At 46.7% G+C, this 13,592-nt stretch overlaps 1 protein-coding gene across 7 annotated transcripts in view; it reads right to left on the minus strand.

The window, feature by feature from the left end:
• The window catches only part of PAX5 (paired box 5), a 138,854-nt gene that overhangs the window by 32,238 nt on the left and 93,024 nt on the right, over positions 1-13,592 (minus strand). The window lies entirely within an intron of this gene.

Below are 13,592 nucleotides of genomic sequence, written 5' to 3' on the forward strand. Positions count from 1 at the left end.
TGAGACATGATGGCAGTTTAAAATATAGTTTGCTATGGTGCCAGAAGAAGGGTAAGATTCACAGACACAGCCTAATGTACTGCTCTTTACTTAGCCTGCAGAAACATGTCTTTATTCACACACCCACAGGTCTTCCGTGGAAATGGAACCCCACAGAAAGCAGGCAGTGGGGTGTCCCTCATTTCCCTCCTCCCCTGGACCTGGGGGCCAGGGTCCCCTTCCTACTCCAGGCACGGCTCCCACATGTTGCTGTCAGCAGAATGATGATGGAAAGTGCATCACAAAGTGACGGATTTCAGGGAAACACTGCTGTGGTCACAGGTGGTCTGCTAGGAGACTAAAGAGGTGCTCCTGAAACCCCACCGGGGAGGATGATCATGAGGAGGTCTGCTGAACTCCCACAGCATCGTTGAATAAGTTATCCAAGGATACATTGCTTTCACAGAGCATTCAGGTGCTGTTAGCATCTACCCTGGGATACCACAGCTGGGTCTGCAGCTGGACAGAGATGCTGCTATCCTCTCTCGGCAGCACCATACACACTGTTCAAGACACCGCTCTGCTATGGAAATGTGCCCGATACAGCACCCCAGCACAGGGTGGCACTGACAGCACCTGGGCCATCCTGCCAAGTGGCAAGGAGACCCGGAGGAGACTGTCCAGGCCCTAGCAAGCTCCAATATGCTGGTGGCTCAAATCAGATCATTAGCTGGGCAAAAATCACCATGAGCACAGGTTCCTTCATCAAAACACGGTGTGTTATATCAACAAGAAAAGTTAGGTGACTTTGTGAATTTTAGTGCCACTAACAAGAAGAAATGCATGGATTCTCGTGTTCAAATTGTTTTGTGTAGGCATTTGATTTTATAACAGGGATTTGGGTTTTTTTTTTCAAGTCTTCAGAGACTTGGAGAGGTTGAAACTGAATATTTTCCTATAAGGGAACACAATTTTTTAACTTTTCTGGTTGGCAAAATTTCATTCCCAACTGATCTAAAAATAAAATTTTAATTTTTTTTTTGTTATCTTCAAAGAAATGAGATCTCATCTGATGAGACGAGAGACAGAAATGCAGTTATTGCAAACTGCAGCTCACCACCCCCAGGTCATGACCATGAAGGCCACTTCCCTCACTACCCCATCAAACAAAGGAATACATGCCACAGTGGTCTGTCAGCACCAGGCACATAGGCATTGCTGCAGTGATCTCTCAGCACATGCCCCATTTCCTTGGCACTCTGCATTCACAAATCAGGATGTGTGCTGCTCCTCTCAGGACCTTCCTACAGAATATTTATGGTGCATCTGCACCCTGAAAGAATTTAAGGTTCCAAACAATTGATTAATTTGCTCTCCAGTTCTAGGGGGATGCCAGATCCCTTACGGAAGGGCATCATGAATTCTACCAAGGAGGGCAGAAAATGGCTCTTTCAGATTAAAATGTTCTCCCCTTGTTACTGCCCTGCTTCCTTCTCTCCCGCACAAAATTTAACTCTGATTACATCATCTCTACAGCCTAGAGAAGGCAAAGGGATCTCCAATCTACTTAAAGACTGGAGAAGACTTCATCCTGGAGATGGACTCCATCCTGGAGTTGAACTCCATCCAGACAAACTGTTTTCCCCCTCCATGTCTCAGCCTTTCCATTACTTCAGTGAAGAAAACAGTTTACCACTGAGCTGCTGGTGGTCTGAGGGATTGAAAGCACTGCAGCATGGTAAGCAACATAGCATTTCAAACATTTGCAGAAACAAAGTTCCCCACAGTGCTGGCAGGGAGCACTGGCCCTTGACTTTGAGCTGTCCCTAATGCAGAAGAGCATCTCACAGCCTGAGCTCCACGATGGCATCCTGGAGCCCTCCATAGACCAAAGAATGGACATCGCGGCTCTTCTCTTCCTCAGTGACGCAGTTTCACAGTATTTTTCATTTTCCCCAAAGGCCACTGTCACACTCAGCACAGTCAGGATCAAGGGCACTGAGCAATGTAGCCACCACTGGAGACACCAAAAGAGGCAGGGACTCAGCTTCTCCATAAATTAAGCTGGTATCACTGATTGCCTATTCTGGGGGTCTGGTATGGTTTCCACCATATCTCACTTCCAAATTAAATATTCTGGTATCTGCTGAAAAATCTTTACAGCAGGGTCACTGCAGCCAGGCCTTGAGCAGAGGCTAGGAGGCAACAAGGCTGGCAAGAGGTGACCAAGGGCTCAGAGACAGGATAAGAAGCAGGCTCCACCCCAAGGTATTCCCACCTTACTCATGTAGGCAAAGAAACCAAGAGAAAATTAACATCTACATTTTAGCACTGGTCCATGGAGACATAAAGACCAAGGTCCTTCAAGACACCTACTCTTAAACACCTTTGGGGTAGCTTCTTTAAGGTTGTTTTAGATGCCTAAATCTGGAGATGGGGCACAAGCAGCTGCAGGCAGAGCTGTCTCCCTCCTCTCCTTCCTTGCCTCACTGGGCTGGTGTCACAAAGGACAGAGCAGCTCAGCTGCAGCTCCAGCCCATGGAAAAGATGAACTGAAGCAGAAGTGAGAAGGATTTTCTGCCAACAACTTGTATCAACACTATGAAGCCACTGCCTAAAAATTCAGACACCCAAACACCTTGCTGAGTCTTGCCTGTGCAGGACTACCTGCACTCTACAACCCTTGACACATCATCATACGGATACAGGCAATTAACCCCTCTCCGAAAATCATAGATGCAGAGCAGAAGAGACCTGAGCTCAAGACGACTGGAGAAGACTTCATCCTGGAGATGGTCTCTATCCTGGAGTTGAACTCCATCCAGACAAACTGTTTTCCCCCTCCATGTCTCAGCCTTTCCATTTCTTCAGTGAAGAAAACAGTTTACCACTGAGGTGCTAGTGGTCTGAGGGATTGAAAGCACTGCAGCATGGTAAGCAACATAGCATTTCAAACACTTTTCTCATCCAGGTGTTCTACAAGGACAGACTGGCCAAGCAGACCCTTAGGCAAGCAGGTAGCAGTAACTGGTTATCAGCATTGCCTTGTGACAGTGTGGAGCTGCACAGGAGGGGATTGCATGGGCTTAGGCAGGAGCATGGGCATTGGCACTGCCACTCCCAGGTGGCTGCTGGAAACAGGCACTCCTCTGGGGCCTCCCAGTGCATGACCAACACAGGAGACCATGTCAGGGTGCACAAGCATGGAGAAGTTGCGGGCAAAGAGGTGCCAGGCTGAGGGAGAATATCCACCTCAAAATACCTGGTACCATGCCAGATAGACCCATCTGGAGAAGGGCTGGGGATGATGCTGCTGGACAGCAAAAACACCCCATGGGATAGGGAGCACCAGCACCCTGGCTGGGTTCGGTGGGGGAGCAGAGAAAATGTCTCTGTTACAGATGATCTTGTACACACACAAGTGTCATGAACTTGCCAAGAGGATGAAAAGTTGCATATCGACATACTCCTGCCAGAATTCATCCCTCATTACTCGAAAACACAGAATATGATGATGCCAAATAATAACAGCATCAACTGGCGCTGTGGGACCAGAGGGCACAGACACATGTCAAAGTGCTTGGCTCTGCACACAGAAGATATGCAATAAATGTCCATCCCTCCATTCACCAGAAGCTGGCAGTGCTCTTGCACTGAGAACAAATTATTATTCTCAAGAAAAGTGCAAATAAGTAATTTTCTTTCATAAAAGAAATTATTTTGCAACCAGCAAAAAACGGGAGAGGTTAGCAACACCCCACTGAGCAGACATAGCAAGTAGCTCTCAGGCACAAGCAAATGTCTTCATTGCAGGACAAGCTGCCTGAGGCTGACTGGGGCAAAGCAGCAGCAACCAGCAGCAGAGGACTCTCCTGTGTCCAAACTATAGTGAAAAACACCTAAGGGAGTAGTTCAGGAGCATTCCTCAGTTCACCCACCTTTGGAGAAAAAAAATCAAAAGGCAGCAAAGAGCATTTCCAAGTGTGTCTTTGTATACTACTGTGTGTAAATGCGAATCCAATTAACTTCAAATGTAACTATTAATGAAACTATCTCATTTTGCTATCAACTCAGCTTTCATCCATGGCAGTAATTAACCACTGGGGGTTGTCACACCCAGACACATGACACAGGGACTTCCCCAAGCTCAGGTGCTTCAAACCCTTGCAGAATTCATTACTCTGACAGTGTGAAAACCCTTCACTCTCAATACCACAGGGCACCAACATGTTTTTTTCACTTTATCTAACAGATTGCCAGTAACAGTATGAAAGAAATGTACCCACTGGACAGGTAATTAATTATTGAAAAGGATACATTAGAAAATGCAGGGGTTCAGGTGGTAGGGAGGGGTCTCACATAGCCCTTTTTGCCACTGACTCAGAAACATACTCTGCAATAGCAAGGCCAGTTATTTTCCTCTCTGAGACATACTGTGAGCTGCACAGGAAACGGAGCCTTCCCCTGCCATTCCATGCTTACAGCAGATGTGAAATCAACTCAGGAGTATGGTCAATGATTAGGCAGTGCACTGGGTTAATGGGGTAATCCCACCACTCCAGAGACAAACATTTAAAGCCAACAGGTCAGCAGCATTGGGAAAGCCAGCCTGGCAGTCCCAGCAAATCCCCAAGTGTGCTCACTCTCATCCCAAGGTGCTGGCTTATCTGAACAAGTCAGCCAAGGTCATGCCTAGGACCAGAGCACTCCACCACAGACAAGCATGTCCCCAGGGTCCACCTCACATGCCCTCACCCTTCTGAAAGCAGCCCCCCACCTCTAGACTTGATCACCTGCACAGAGCACAGCCGCCATGGCTCCCTGCAGAGGCTGCTGCCTCATCCAACTCTTCCTGTCTTGCCAGAAAACGATTTTTAGAAATACAGATTCATGCTAAGTGAAGTGGAGATGAAGAAATGCCACCACACTGTGACCTGACCCTCGCCCAGCAGCCTCTGCAGGTGAGAAATCCCAACACCTAGCTTCATGCAGGGATGCTGCATAACAAAATTACAGTAGGGCACCAGCAGAACTGGCAAACCCCTTCCTAAAGGAGTTGGATGGATGAGGCTTGGCTTTGGGCTGTGTGGTCTCCAAAGTGACCTCACAAGATCCCACAGCATGAGGGGAGAAGGGTGGCGCCTGCCTCTGAGATCCAGTTCCTGGCCCTGACAGATGGCACCACCTTCATCGAGTGATCTCAAACACTGGTAGCACAGGAAGGGACCTGCACTGGTGCTGCTCTGCCACCAGCACAACCAGGACCATCCTGCTGCTTCCAGGAGGCAGCACGCACTACTCTATCAATGGGCTTTGACAGCATCCCCACCACACCAAGCATTGACCACCCCAGAACTGAGGGAGTGACTTAGCACTCGTGGATGCACTAGTTTAACACCAGAGAAAACAAAACAAAGTAATGGCAGAGATGGTGTTTTGAGAATCACTTGGTCTCTGTGGGAAGCAAACCCAAATTTCCAGCCTATTTCTGTTAAACCTGTTACCAGAACTAACTTTTCTTCTGCAGATCCAGCTCCCATTTTCAAAAGCTCTTCCCTTACCCAATAAAGATTTTGACAATATTAACCCTGTTGTTTAAATCATTATCCTAAATAAAATGTTTTTGCCAAATGTGCAACCCCACTAGAGGGAAAAGGACCTGATCAGTGCTATCACCTGGTTCTGCCGCTCCTGCAGCCTGAGGACTCACATGTTGCACCCAGGGTTTGCCTGGGACAGCAACATGGGGCAGCAACACAGGGCAGCAGAGCACCCCAAACCACAGATGAGTATGCCTTAAAAAGATGAGCTCATTTTATTGCATACAAAACACTGCTCCATGCTCAGCACAACAGCAGCATGGTGTCTCCATTGTTACTGCCTCCAGTTCAGAGCTGCTGCACACATGCCCCACTTTTTGTTCCTGTCCGAGCATGGCTCCGACTTTACATCCCACTGACGCCCACAGGATTGCATCTCTCCCTGTTACACCAGGGAAAGAGATGCCACTGGTACAGGACCCCAAGACATTGAAATGCAGCTGTTAATGAATAACTTCCCTCCTGTGCTCATCTAACTCTCTATTTGTGAACATCAAACCTACTGCAGCATGCTTACTGCAATGAGTTACCTCTCCTGCACCTAATTAGAGGCAGATAAAACAGTAGTAACACACAGATCACCTGTAATGATTTTGCTGACTCGATTATTCTTCTGACAATTAGCTCTGGCTGCCAAAGCTTCACAGGAATGTCAAAGTCTACTTCCTACAAAGCAGGTAATGTCACAGGTGTGACCATGAAATCAATAATGAGGCATAGCTCTTACAGAGGGCATCCAGGTCAGATGGAACAGCCCTTAAATTAAACATTGATAAGCAGAACACAATTATCCATCATGTTTAAGTGCCTGCATGAAATTAGCAGCTGGGGAATGGGAGCAGTGAGGAAAAGATTAGTGGAGGAGGTTTTGAAATGCACAGTGTCCACCGTGACTGGGGTTGCAAGGGCTTGTGACAGTGGCACTGTAATCTGCTATCAAAGCCATAAAATTCAGATTAAGCACACTGAATTGAAACAGGGGTTGCAGATATGGGTCTATTTTCCTCCTCATCTGCAAGGTAGCAACAGATATCTGAAGGAGTCCAGAGCTTCCCTTTATAGCAGGTGTCTCTGCTGCTCTTCCTATTGACACAACTACACTTTTAAAGAAGAGGTAGGATAGGAAAAAGAAAAATTAAGGAAAAATGGTACTTTCTGGTAAAGCAAAAAAGCAGTGGAGATGTACAGATGAATACTCTAGCCTGTTTTCTCTGCAATTCCTAAACACCAGTCCTGGACCTGCAGTGTGCTTTACCCTCACCCTCGTCTCTTCTAGACAGTTTCTTTCAGCTGTTGCTGCATAAAACTCCTTTCCCTTCTTCCTTGCAGCCATGGAGCTCTTGCACCCCATGAACAACCCAACAGTCCAGCTTTCCATGTACATTAAAATGTATTTTATGTTGCTAGTGTGAGAAGTTTGAGTCTTGAGCTGAGCTGCTCTGTCACTGTGACCTTCAAAGTCTACGTTGTCCCTTTCACCTCCTGTAACACATGCAAAATTAGAATTCCCCAGCTTGACCCCTCATTTAACGTACACGCACACAGAGTATTGGAGGGGATGTCTGTATGGAGACTAGGAAAAGATATCCTAGGTGGACAATGACTCTGCAAGTACCTACTCCTACCCTAATTCTTGCATAGCCAACGACTACAGTGGCCAACTACATGAAGCCACATACTAAAATGCATAAGCAGAACTTAACACCTCCCTCTCCCCCAGTAAATGAAACCTTTATGCCTTGCAAGCTTTCTCTTTGTTCAGCTCAATGCAGAGCTAGCAGGCAGCTGGTGGTCTGGGTATAGAAAGGCACAGCTTGGGTAGGTTTCAGGTGCACAGCATCAGATGTAGAGGAATATGGAATGCATGACCATGTGTGCCTGACAGATGCAGAGGGTCCCACTGCTCTCCAGCTGTGTTACGCCACCAGCTCCAGAGAGGACAAGTATCTATCACTGGTGCTTCATCTGTCAAGGGGGCACTGAAGGGAATGGAGGATGGATGGAGTTGAGCATAAGAAGGATGAAACTTTGTGGGAGGATAAACAGTGGTCTGGAGACATTTCATCAACACACCCATTAAATCCCTTCTGCGAGACGGTTCCACTCCTAAGCCTGCCTGGAGAACAGCTGGGAAGCTGCATGAACACATGCTGCTGCAGCCAGAGCAGCTCCCCACAGGAGAGGGTCCTCTGTGAGAGGCTGCAGTCTGCCTTGCACAGTCTGCAAGTCCCACGAAGGTACTCCCCTGCGCACAAGTCCTGTGCGCTTAAACATGTGAGCACGTTTTTGTTACTGACAAGCACAGTTATCCCCAAAGGAGCGGACAAACAGGCAGGTTCTGGGAAACCCTGTTCACAGCCAGGGTTGCCCTACTGCCAGTACCCAGCATTTGCTCAAGCATGGTGGTGCATGGGAAAAGTATGCTCTGATACTGTATCAGTGCAGAAAAACGGGGCTCAGCAGCCCTGAGCAAGTGCATTGCTTCCTTAGGTTGCCAGGCCATGATCTCCAAGTTGAGGGTGCAACAGCAGGCATGGGACCAACAGAGGAGCTGAGTGTTGTACTAAGTGGGGTCCTGGTGAGGGTGTCTCATCCAGCATTGTGCCACTCCATCAGTGGTGTGTGTGTGCACTTGCTGCTGCAGCCCCCAAGGGCTATAGCCAGTAGTTCCAGCTCTCTTGATTCAATGTTGGACACACTGGATCACTAAATAAAATTAGGGGAAGAGAAAAGAAGAGGAAAGCAAAGCAAGCATGGGCAGGCAGAAAAGCTTTGGACTGGCACATGCTGAGGAGGCACCGGGACATCTTCCAGCAAACAAGGCGGAGGACAAGGCAGACCACAGCTGTCAGGTTTGCCTTTATGCCCAAGCTGGCCAAGACCTTTTTTAATGAGACCTTTTCATTAAGAAACAGAACACCTCCCCAAAAAAAAATGGAATTGTGGAAACTTGGAGTTTATGCAAGCAGAGAGGCTGTTCACTTAAGTCTGAAAGATTGTGGGAAAAGCTTTAAAGATGTGAGAATATTTAATATCCCTTTGAAAAAAAATATACTAAAGTAATTTAAAAAACCAACAATGTATTTTTCAAGTTTGGGATGATTTTCTATATAAAATGTAACCTACTGAGGACAGATTAAAAAAGCATCCCAAAAACAAGCAGTGCACACTACTATGGGCTGGTTTTACCTTGTTTACTACTTTAAGTTGTTGAACTTCCCTCAGATCTGGCGTTTTTTTTTAATAGGAAATAGACCTGAAAAAAGCCAAAATCTTAAATATATTCACAGGGCAGGGAAACCATTTCTTCAAGTCTTATTTTCCAGCAGAGCTCAGCATGCTGGCAACTGAGGGTCTGCAGGGCTCTGCCACAGCTGAGGGAGGTTGGAGCCTGCATGTGCTCAGCCCAAGATGGAGACCCCAGAAAGGGCTCCTTGGGTACAAGGACCCAACCACCAGAGCTCAGTTAAACCCTCACTGGCTCTTGGTCCAGGTCTCAGTTCCGCCATCAGTGTGGAGAAGCATCTCCCCAGACACCATATTTCAGGAAACTTTGCTGAAGACAGCCTGAAACGGGCACGACTCCCTGTTTACATTTCTGCAACTCATAATGCAAGATGGGAAGAGGCAAAGTTGCAGTCAGCGTGTATGACTTGATGAAGTAGTATGAGGGAAGCTAAGCCAGCTTCCATGGGCTCTGGAAAGAAAATTGCAACCTGGACACAGAGATGCACAAAAGTGCACATAGGACAGAGACATGTACAGGTTCTTCCTCCATATCTGGTCATACCACTGGTGCCAATTATACCAATCTGCAGTTTTAACTGTTTCAAAAGGCATTTGCTTTACATCAAGTGCTCTGCTCTGCAATCTGAGTTAGTTTGGAAATGACATCAAGTGTTGCCTTCAAAGGCAAAAAACCCATGTGTCTACTTATCTGAGAGTCCAGTTAGCCTCCCCCTATCAAGCAGACATGTTAAAAGGGGAGAGAAAACAAATATCACATGAAAATAACAGGAAGATCTTAGCCTAGAAAATACTAATTTTTGGCACAAGTGCAGTTCATTGTGCAGTCCATTTTACAAGCAGCAATGAAATAAAACTTTAAAGTAGAAACAATAAGACTAAGGTCAAATATTTCAGAACTTAAACAAATGCAAAATAATCCAAAACAAAAATTAAAATCCACAGACAGAATACCTCTTCCTGATAAAATGCAGAAAGTGCCATTCTGGCTGGTTTTCCGCTACTGTGTAACATGCTTCTGCATTTCATATTCCCTCACATCTCAGACCTGAACAGCCCTTACACACCTCCCAGCCACTGCCAAATTAAAGAAGGTCTTTTTCATCCCATTATTTCTAAAATGTACTCCAGCGAGCACACTACAAGCAATGAATGAAAGAACTGGGAGAATTAAACCACGCAATGAAACAGCTTTCTGACGAAGAAAGCTATGGAAATTTTAGGCTCCATTTACTTCTCAATCTAATTTTGCCCTCCAATGCACATTATGTCTGAAATGGGATCTCATGTGGTTTGATCAGTGCTCTTAGCACATGCAGAAGCAACATATTCCCTTTATTGTTGTCTCCTTTCTGCAGCACAGCAATACTTCTAGTAAGACCAGCACAGCAGGCTCTGTCAGACTGTTTCTACAGTAATCACTGTGCTGCTGGAAAGCTGCAGAATGACCAAGAGGATCAGCAACTCACAAAGTTTGTGGTCCAGGGATCCCTGTTCCTACAAATGCAGACAGAGCTATCTACTCAATACACTACAAAAGTCGCAAGAGCAACTGAGTTATCACAAGATGTTTAAATAAAATATTTTTTCCTTTTGTTTCTTTTCCAGTGTTTGAATTTTTGCATACATCCACAAGCTATTTTCTAACTTATCTTTGCTACCAAGGGGATTAAAAATGCTAGTAACAGTTTATGAAGAATTACAAACTCCACACACTGTAATTGGATTCTAGGCACTGGAGCTGTAAGAAAAAAAAAAATGCTAAGAGCTACAGGACGAAAATGAGATCACTGGTAGCATTTTACTATGGAGCCATGGATTCGGAGCCATGGATTCAAAACCATGGGGAGAAGTGGACAGCTTTCAACTTCTCTCTCTTAAAGAAATTAAAATCCAGCATGTTTTCAGCCCCAAACATTCAGCTCATTTAGCAAATATTTAGCAGTGAACAAAGGGGACATACATCTCAAAGCCAGCCCTGAGGAGGGTGGGTGGTTCCATACACCCCCTGTTCTCTGATTCACTCCTCCCTCCTGTCCAAAGTCTTTGCTGAGGCCAGGATCTGCCCTTGGGACAGAGGAGCTGCTCACAAGGGGGAGCATCCTTCATTAGGGCTAAGACCAGCAAGGTTTACTCTGGAGACCTGGCCAAAAGGCCTTGCTGTCCATAGGCAGTTCAGACGTAGCAGTGTATGTGTGCACCACCAGTGCCTGAGAAAAGGCACAGTGACGGTCCCCTACCAGCATCTGCAGCACATGGGGGACCTGTGGAGGGTCTCAGAAGCCAGGCAAGCCTGTGCTGGTGGGCTGCCAAGCCCTGGGTCCCTGCCAAGACACATAGGGCTGGGGTGGTGCTGGTGGAAAGGGACTTCATGCTCCCCAGCTGGGTACAAGACATCAGGTGATCAAGTCTGGCAGCTGTCCGGAGAGACTCTTGTCAGGCAACTGGGTGAAAGAGGAGAATGTGGGTTTCCAGTTGCCTTGCAAAGGACAGCAGTGACATCCAGAGGGCTTTTGGGAGCAGTGAGAGCAGGAGGAGAAGCCCAGGAGCCATGCAAACCTGCCTCAATGTGAACCCCAACAGCCTCAAGCTGGACCCTTGAAACTCTTCACTAATGCCCACCCCAAAGACCAACAATGCGCTAGTGGAGCATGGCGCTGCTCAGGGCCGTGACACATCCAGCCTGGCTTAGGGCACTCTGCAGCCAGGAACACTGGATGGTGGTGGAGTACTGGGGTCTGCCAAAGCTCAACAAGACCCAGACAACCCAGGGCTTCACTGTTCCATCCACTCCCTTGCAAACACACACCTACCGGTGCATGGGAGCCCTGCGAGCACCAACACGGGAGGCAGTACCCTGCAGCCCATCAGAGCATTCATGAGCAGGAAGAGGATAGTATATTGGCAATCAGTTGTTTAGCCTGCTAGATAAGCACAGTGGGAAAATAAAATCAACACCTTCCACCAGTCTGTTTTGCAGAGATGTTACACCCGTGCTGAAATCTTCCGTCTCATAAGAGTCAATATTTATGATCTGCATCTGGAATTAATCTCAGATGGAGACATTTCCAATCCAAGGATCATTGTTAATGTCATCAGCAGTTTTTGGCTCCTCACAGGAAAAATATTTACCCCTTGATTTTAAGGTCTTAGGTAGGGCTCAACAAAGTTCAGATCAACAAAGCAAGTGATTTTTCTGATATTTCAGAAATCTTATTTCTCTCCTGCAATATGACGAAAAGCTGAAGTCAGGCATTTTAGCTGGATTCTGTGATGAAAAAGCAAAGCTATGGAAATGCTGACATACTTTGGTTTCAGTATTTTTCCATGAAAATAAATTTTAATTGTTAAAATTGAAATATTTTATTCTTTTTAGTTGAAAGAACCTCAAATACTTCATCTTAAATCACCTTGAGACAAAATTGCAATATTCATCTGCCCTGTGAAGCAGCAGGACCGAGTTCACATTTCCAAGTTTCATCTCTTTCCTAGCTGTATGTTGGGTAGATAGCATCTTCCATAATGTAGCCAAATGTGTAGCTCAACTGATGCACCAGGTAGTTCAGAAAATAACAAATGTACAGATTGCTTTATGGAAAGTGTCCTCCTGTGATTTCAGACCAGAGACAGAAGGAGATGTGGAACTGTGACTCCCATACAGCATGAAACATGGAAAAAGCCTTAATATTGTGCTGAACATTCTTCATCTCTGCCCACAAGAATATTGGGTTGACCAAAAATGCTCCACTATGATTCTTCTCTCAAAAAACTCTGGGCTCCCATGGAAGCAGGCAGCCCCTCTGCTGCCCTTCCGCTTCTTTGCAGCACAGCTCATGCCTCATCCCTTGCGCATGCAGAGCTCAATGCACGGATGTTAAAGAGCATTGTGGCTCTGATGATATTTTGTGGTTCTGTGTATTTGCACTTCCCCAGCAGATGAGGTCCAACACCGAATACGACCACCAACAGATGTCGTTTATGCCAGCACTGGTTAGCCTGGGGTTCACAGCTGGACACAAGAAAGCAATGCAGGCAATGATCCAGCTCTGCCTGTGCTCTGCCACCAGCCACTTGTCCCTCCCTGGCACCTGGGGAAGGAAAAGCTTTGCCAGCTGATGGCAGCATCAGTCATAGGAGGCAGCAGCATGTTGCTCCTGCCTGCAAAACCTGCAGGTGCCCTGCCTCATTACACCAGGGCCACTAAAATGCAGTTAAAAAATGCAATTAGGATATTTAGACATTAACCAACTTGTCTTTCTGACAGTTTGTGCATGAAGAAGTAGGCAATGGGATTTTGCTCCCAAGCCACAGTGGAAGATTCCCCTTTTCCACATTAAAGCAGGATCAGAGCAGTCCCACCAGTGTGACTACTAGTACAGGGGGGATGCCAGAGTGGTTCCTGGGGCTACTCTGTGGGGCACCCAAACCCACCCCAAAGGCTGCACAGTCCGCCAGGGGCTGAATGAGATGCCTGGGGCTTATCCAGCCTTGGCCATCACCCTACACATGGGAGCTCCCAGTTCCAATTCCCCCTGCCTGCTTCCCTGCAGGGAGCACAGCCAAGGATGGTGAGCAGGGACACAAAAGGGAGGTGGAAGAGTGGCCAGAGTGGATCCCCAGCCCACGGTGCCCGTCATGGTGTCAGGATTTATAACTGTATTAAATGGCATGACAGTCAGACACAATAAATCAGCTCCCCTTCTTCCCAAATCACAGACAATAAAAGCTTTGGCAGTGAAAGTCATTCATCATCATAAAGACTTGAGA

Source organism: Melopsittacus undulatus, chromosome Z (assembly GCF_012275295.1).
Source record: "Melopsittacus undulatus isolate bMelUnd1 chromosome Z, bMelUnd1.mat.Z, whole genome shotgun sequence".
NCBI lineage: Eukaryota > Metazoa > Chordata > Aves > Psittaciformes > Psittaculidae > Melopsittacus > Melopsittacus undulatus.